The sequence below is a fragment of the Monodelphis domestica genome, chromosome 5, assembly GCF_027887165.1.
Source record: "Monodelphis domestica isolate mMonDom1 chromosome 5, mMonDom1.pri, whole genome shotgun sequence".
Classification (NCBI taxonomy): Eukaryota; Metazoa; Chordata; class Mammalia; order Didelphimorphia; family Didelphidae; genus Monodelphis; species Monodelphis domestica.
In genome coordinates this window covers 225,593,299-225,599,799 of record NC_077231.1, presented here as the reverse complement: position 1 = coordinate 225,599,799, position 6,501 = coordinate 225,593,299, and positions in this window count along the sequence as shown.

The following is a 6,501-nucleotide window of genomic DNA, read 5'->3' as shown; positions in this document are numbered from 1 at the left end:
ACAGCTCTGACTAGCTAAAGAGGCTACTAAGTAAACTAAGGGAAACATGCTGGTGGAAAGAGTCAACAGAGATGATCCAAAGAAGGCTCTGAGAAGCAACATCGTTCTGGAAGAGATCAGTCATGGGGAAGAAAGTGATTTGTGTGAGGGAAAAAATATCACCAGACCAGGAATCCTAGAGCTTGTCATAGGCTATAAGAAGAAAATGGACCATGATGAACTATCTGCAAACCTGCAAAGAAGTTTGGGTCACCTAAGTCACCATGAAAAATGTCAGCGTGGCCTTTGTTTCAATGGTTGGTGCTCCTGTAAACAGATTTTCTTTCCTTTGACTCACATCAAAGGCCACTTTGTGCTTCAGATTGACCGAAGGTAAATTGGGAGGCAGAGGAAGAGGCTGAGCCAGGAGGTTGGAGGTTTAGCCCATGCTTTACTACTTAGCAGCCCTGACTTCTAGGTCAGTTACCTTATCTGTAATTCTCAAACTGCCTGGGGATGGGCGTCCTACAGCTAAGATACATCTGAAGAGGTATTGCAGGGGGCAGCAGCAGGGGAGAGTGGAACAACAGGAAGCAGCACCAAATGAGAAATACACATGAAACACGTTTTTCTTTATTAATATGATGCTGAGGTCAATCCGTAATGAGGTTCATGTCTGAAAAATGAGTAAAAAAATGGCAAAAGCTCTGCTAAAGGTTTATCTTATAAATGCATTTTCCGTTTACACTGCTGATCATTGTGTCAGTTCCAAATAATCACTAGTAACCTCAAGTTGTATACTTTTAGCCATGCAAGGAGGCATCTGATGCCAGCTCGATGGTGACCATTTATTTTTGCCCGACGAGGCATAACTCCATCTCTTTGCCTAAAAGATGGGGAGGAGATGAAAGCTATCACCTCTAGCTGGGTGCTTTTATCCATTATCTCCCAAATAGAATAGACTACCATTCTAAAGGTAGACAGAGCTAAGCTTCTATCTATCGCTGGATCATAAACCTTCATTGAGAGTTCACACCATCCTTAAAACATGACAAGTAATGAAAAGAAATTCCCTCCATACCATTTCTACCACTTAAACCTTTTCTAGAACCAGGTTTCAGCAGTAGCCATCAAGTGAGTTGAGCAAATGGGATAGAGAGATAAAACTTCTGTCTCTGCAAAGGCTGGGGGTGGGGGGAGGCACACTAATAGTGAAGAAATGGGATACCAGGCAGCCATTCAGGAACTTGGCAGGATCCAGTCCCTGTTGAGCTTGAGAGCTAAGAGTTCACTTACTGAAAGCAGGACAGGCACAGGAGGCTTGTTTTGCTGGCGAATTACTGGTAGAGCTACTGGTGTAGCTCTTTAGAAGTTCACTGTAAATTTAAGTTTGGCATATTAAACTAGATAACCACTTGGGGGGCCAAACTCCTATGAAAAGTTATTGGGATCCTCACTCTGGGGAAGGATCACTTCTTCCAATGCTTTTAATGTGGAGACTGCCAGCATAGAAAACTCCCTCAGGTTAATTTGGTTTTAATTCATAACCATCTTCCAACCCCCGGGGTTTGAGAAGCTTCCTTTGAGATTAAAGGGTAGAGACAGCTAGATAGCACAATGGATAGAGTGCCTGGATTCTGGAGGACCTGGGTTCAAATTTGACCTCAGATACTTCCTAGATGTGTGACCCTAGACAAGTCACTTAACTCCCAATTGCCTAGTCCTTGCTGCTCTTCTCTCTTAGAATTGACACTAAGACAGAAAGGAAGGGTTTGTCAGAGACAGAGAGACAAGGATAGAAGGAGAACAAGAAAAAGACAATATTTACTTTGCAGATGAGGAAGTTGGGGTTTAGAAAGACTAAATAGGATATCTAATATGCAAAAAAGAAGCACCTTTCAATTATGAGGTACCCAGTTTTAGGTGCCAAGGGAATAGTAAATCATCCCCTCAGAAAGTATCATTCAGGATGTGGCTATCCCTGACCTTATCACAACAGTGTCATCATTGCCCTAGGGTCTTTTGCTTACTTTGTGAATAAGACTTCAGACAGCTTTCTACACAGGCTAGTGCACAAAACTTTCCCCAGGGACTCAAATACATATATATAAGGAAACTAGACTTCCTCTTGCTCTGCCTCACTTAGCTCTCTTGCCCTCTTTCCTATCTTAAAAAAATTGCTTTGTTATTAATTTTAAAAATCATTTTATATAATAAACACAAACATTTCCATATGCAAAAGTCAGGAAAAGAATATTATTTATGTCAATGTCAATCTATTACATATAGTCTAATTTTTAGAAATAGATATTCAATTTAATGTGGAAATTATTACTCCCCTGCTTGTCCTTGACCTCTTCTGAATGCACTCTTTTACCTATTTTTCAATCATTTCAATGCCACACTTTTGACATTTTTCATTTGAATCACTATTATTACTCTTGTACTTTTTATACTAACTCAAATAAGAGTGCTCCCTTATAATAAATAAGAATAGTAAGTAAAAAAAATGTTGGGTTATATTGGGTGTGCCTGAAAATTTGCAGGAATTTTCTGAATCTACAAATAACCACTAAGAGATAGAATTAAAATTTCCTGAATTGAAAAAAAAGATTTAGAGAATTACACAATAATAGTAGGAAACTAATATTCCTTTCTCAGAGGAATCTGACAGAGGTTGAAAGAATTGAACAATTTGCTGGAGAAATTAGAGCTAACAGATTTACAGTACCGTCCAAATAGAACCACTAAAGAAGGTTTATTTTTCCCAGCACCACCTGGCAATTTTACACAAATTGGCCATGTATGAGGGCACAGAAAACTTGCAAATAAATGTTAAAAGGATAAAATATTGAACATAATTTTCTAGGAATAAGGCTATAAAATAATAATTAGTTCAAGTGAACACAAACAAAATACACAGACCCAAACGGAGATTTAATAATGAAATTCTAAATAATGAGTGAGTTAAAAAACAAATCTTATAGAAACAACTCGTATAAAAGACAATAATGGTGAGGCAAAATGCCAAAATTTATGGGATTCAGTAAAGCAGTTCTCAAAAGAGAAATTATATTCCCAAAACTTTACATTAATAAAATATATGAGAATTGACCCAATATGAATTTTTTAAACTTAGAAAGCCAATAAACACAAAAGAGGAAATCTTTAAAATAAGGAGAAATGATTAATTTGCAAAACTAAAACTACAAAACTGACAACAAAATTTAAATCTGGCTATTTGAAAAGACGAATAAAATTGATAAAAGTGACCAACTTGGTTAAAGAGGGCAAAAATAAATCAACTTAAATAAAAAATAAATGAGGAGAATCGCCAGCTCTTATATTTTGACCATTTATGTATTGGGGAATGCTCCTTATTCTTATATATTTTTTTATCAATTTCCTACATATCTTTGAGTATCAAACATTTCTTAGAGAAATTTGCTGCAAAGATTTTTCTCTTTGTTTTTTTTTCTAATTGTAACTGTTTTTCTTCTAATTGTAACTGCATTGCTTTTGTTCCTGCAAAAACTTTTCAATTTTATATAACAGAGTTATCCATTTCATCTCTTTGGTCCTCTCTATCCTTTCCCTCTTTCATTCTAATACAGCATTCCATTACTGATAGTATAGTATCAGTCTAGATGTCCAGGCTTTTCCCCACTTTGATCTATTAAGGCCCACAAGCAATCTCAAAATGAGAAAGAGACTGATGCCCCACTTCTAGCTATTGACAAAAGCTGCTCTAAGTCATTTCATTTACACTACTGTTATAAGGAAAGTGCTTAGTGTAGCAAAGGAGAATAAAACTTATGCAAGGAATGATTGACAGGGTGTGAGACTAGGAATTCTCCCAGGGCTGTCAGTTGGGGAACTGTCTCTCATGCCCTGTCAATCATTCTTTGCATAAGTTTTATTCTGCTTTGCTACATTAGTAACCCTTCTTTATTTTTGTTATTGATATGTTGTGGGTTTAATTTAATAATTAATACTTGAGGATAGAGAGACATCTGTGCACTGAAATAGTGTTACAATATGGAACACTTGCTATGTAAGATTGATGCTACCAAATTGGAGAAGCTGTAACTGGGAGGAGAAATTTCCCACCACACTCCAAGAAATAGAGGAGGGAAGTATTAAAAAGCAATCTTTTAAATAGATTAATTCAAAGCTCCTGGAAGGCCCCAAGGTCTGATGTGCTAATAAACCCCCAAGAATAAGTCAGTATCACCTTAACATGTTCTTTATGTGTTAGTTTTTTTAAGGACTTAATAATGCTTTTTTTTTTTTCACTAATCACTTTCCAATCCCTACTTCTCTTACATTCCAACCTTTTCTTAAAACAAAGAAAAAACAGGGAGGCGGTATATTAACATGATATAGTAGAATGAATTCTGGCTCGGGTCAGATGATCTTGGTTCCAATCCAGCTTCAGATGTTTGTTCACTATGTCAGAAAGTCACTGAACTTCTCTGGGCTTCTGTTTCCACATCTGTTAAAATGAGGAAATTGGATTAGATGAGCTGAGATCCATCCCAGCTCCGAAGTCATGATCTTATGAGTTACAAACTGACCCCTCCTCAACAGGATTACTGGGTCAAAGGGTATGAATCACTTTTCTCAAATAATTCCAAATCAGTTTCTAGGACTGTCAGACCAACTTTCAGGATATTCATTTTCCACTGTACATTTTATCTTTGCAACTTGATGGGTATAAGATAAAACCTGAGAGGTAGCTAGGTTGTTCAGTGGTTAGAGGGCCAGGCCTGGAGACAGAATCCTGGTCCTAGGTTTAATTCTGGCCTCAGATACTTTCTAGCCATGTGACCCTGGATGAGTCACTTAACCCCAGTTGCCTAGCCCTTACAATACATAGTATTGATTCTAAGATGGAAGGTAAGGGTTTAAAAGGGAAAAAAAAGAAATGATGAGCAGGATGACTTCAGAAAATCTGGAAAGATTTACACGAACTGATGCAAAATGAGGTGAGCAAAAGCAGAAGAATATTATACAGGGTGACAGCAATATTTTTTGATGAACATTTGTAAGTGACCTAGTTATTTTCAGCAATGCAGTGATACAAGACAATCTCAGAGACTCATGATGAAAAAGATCATCTTTCCTCTGAGAAACATTTGATGGCATCTAAATGCAGACTGAAACACTATATTTAACTTTCTTATCCTTTTTTATTTTGAGATTTCTTCCATAAAATGACTAATATGGACAATGTTTTACATGATTGCACATGTAAAATCTACATCAGATTGCTTCCTGTCTCAGGGAGTGGGAAGGGAAGGAGAGAGAATTTAGAACTCACATTTTTTTTAATGTTGAAGATTGTTTTTATATGTAATTGGGGAAAATGAAGTATTTTTAAAAATCCCCTCCACTATCATTGATGATTATTTAAAGTGTCTAAAATAAATTTGTCTCCTTATGAGGTTAGGTTATAAAATGACAGGCTCATCCAACAAATGGGATTCATTCTAAGCAAAAGAGTAAGCAAAACAGGTAGATAATGTGCAGAAAACCCAGACAGTTATGATTACCTCCATTGTGAGTCAAGTCAGAGGCTTGTGATAGAGTATGCAGAAACTGGTGGTTCCTAAGAATAGATGTGGCTGAGAAATTAAAGCTTGGCAATGCTTTGTAGCATAAGGAGGTGTTTATTAGTGAAAATTGTCACAAAGACCTTTGGCAAACAAGTTTCCCTTGGTGAAGTTAACTTGGGTTTTTAGTGGGCTTTGAATTTAATATGAGTTAATTATGGTAAGGCAGCAAAAATATTCCTGTAATGTTGGGTTTCATTTAGAGAAAAATAGTTTACAGGAAGATGGAAGTGATAATTACCTGATATACACTGCCCTGGCAAGGTCACATCTCAACTACTGGTTCAATTCTAGGTGCCACATTTTTGGAAGGACATTAATAAAGCTTGATGACTAACAGACCTAAAAGGGTCACAAGAACATGGCACTGAAGAGAATATTTGCATAGAAAAGAGGAGGTTAAGAGGAATAGGATAGCTCTCCTCAGATCATTGAAAGGCTTTTATTTGGAAGAGGGATTATAAATCATGTTTGGCTCTGGGCAATGAGTAGAAGCAGTAGAAGGATGCTTTTAGTTTAATGTATGGGGGGAAAACTGATTTAACAATTAGGTATATCCAAGAGTGGAATGGGCACCCTCTTATTAGAGGCTTTTGAGCAAAGGCCAAATGACTTGTCAGGAAAGTTATAGAAGGGTTGGATGCCTTCTCAATGCTAGGATTCTTCCAGTTAACTTATCTATCTCTTAAGCTAGGAAGCCCAAAAAAGTCCTGGGGACAATTCCAGAATTGGAGCTGGATACATTGGGAGCATGATTTTTTTTTAAATCATCATTTTTATTGCTATATTGCTTTCATATCATCTACATTTCATATTTTATCCCTCCTTCTCCACTGCCCAGAGAATCATTCTTTGTAACAAATTTTAAAACACAGGATCAAAAGGTTTAACAAAACTAATGTACTCA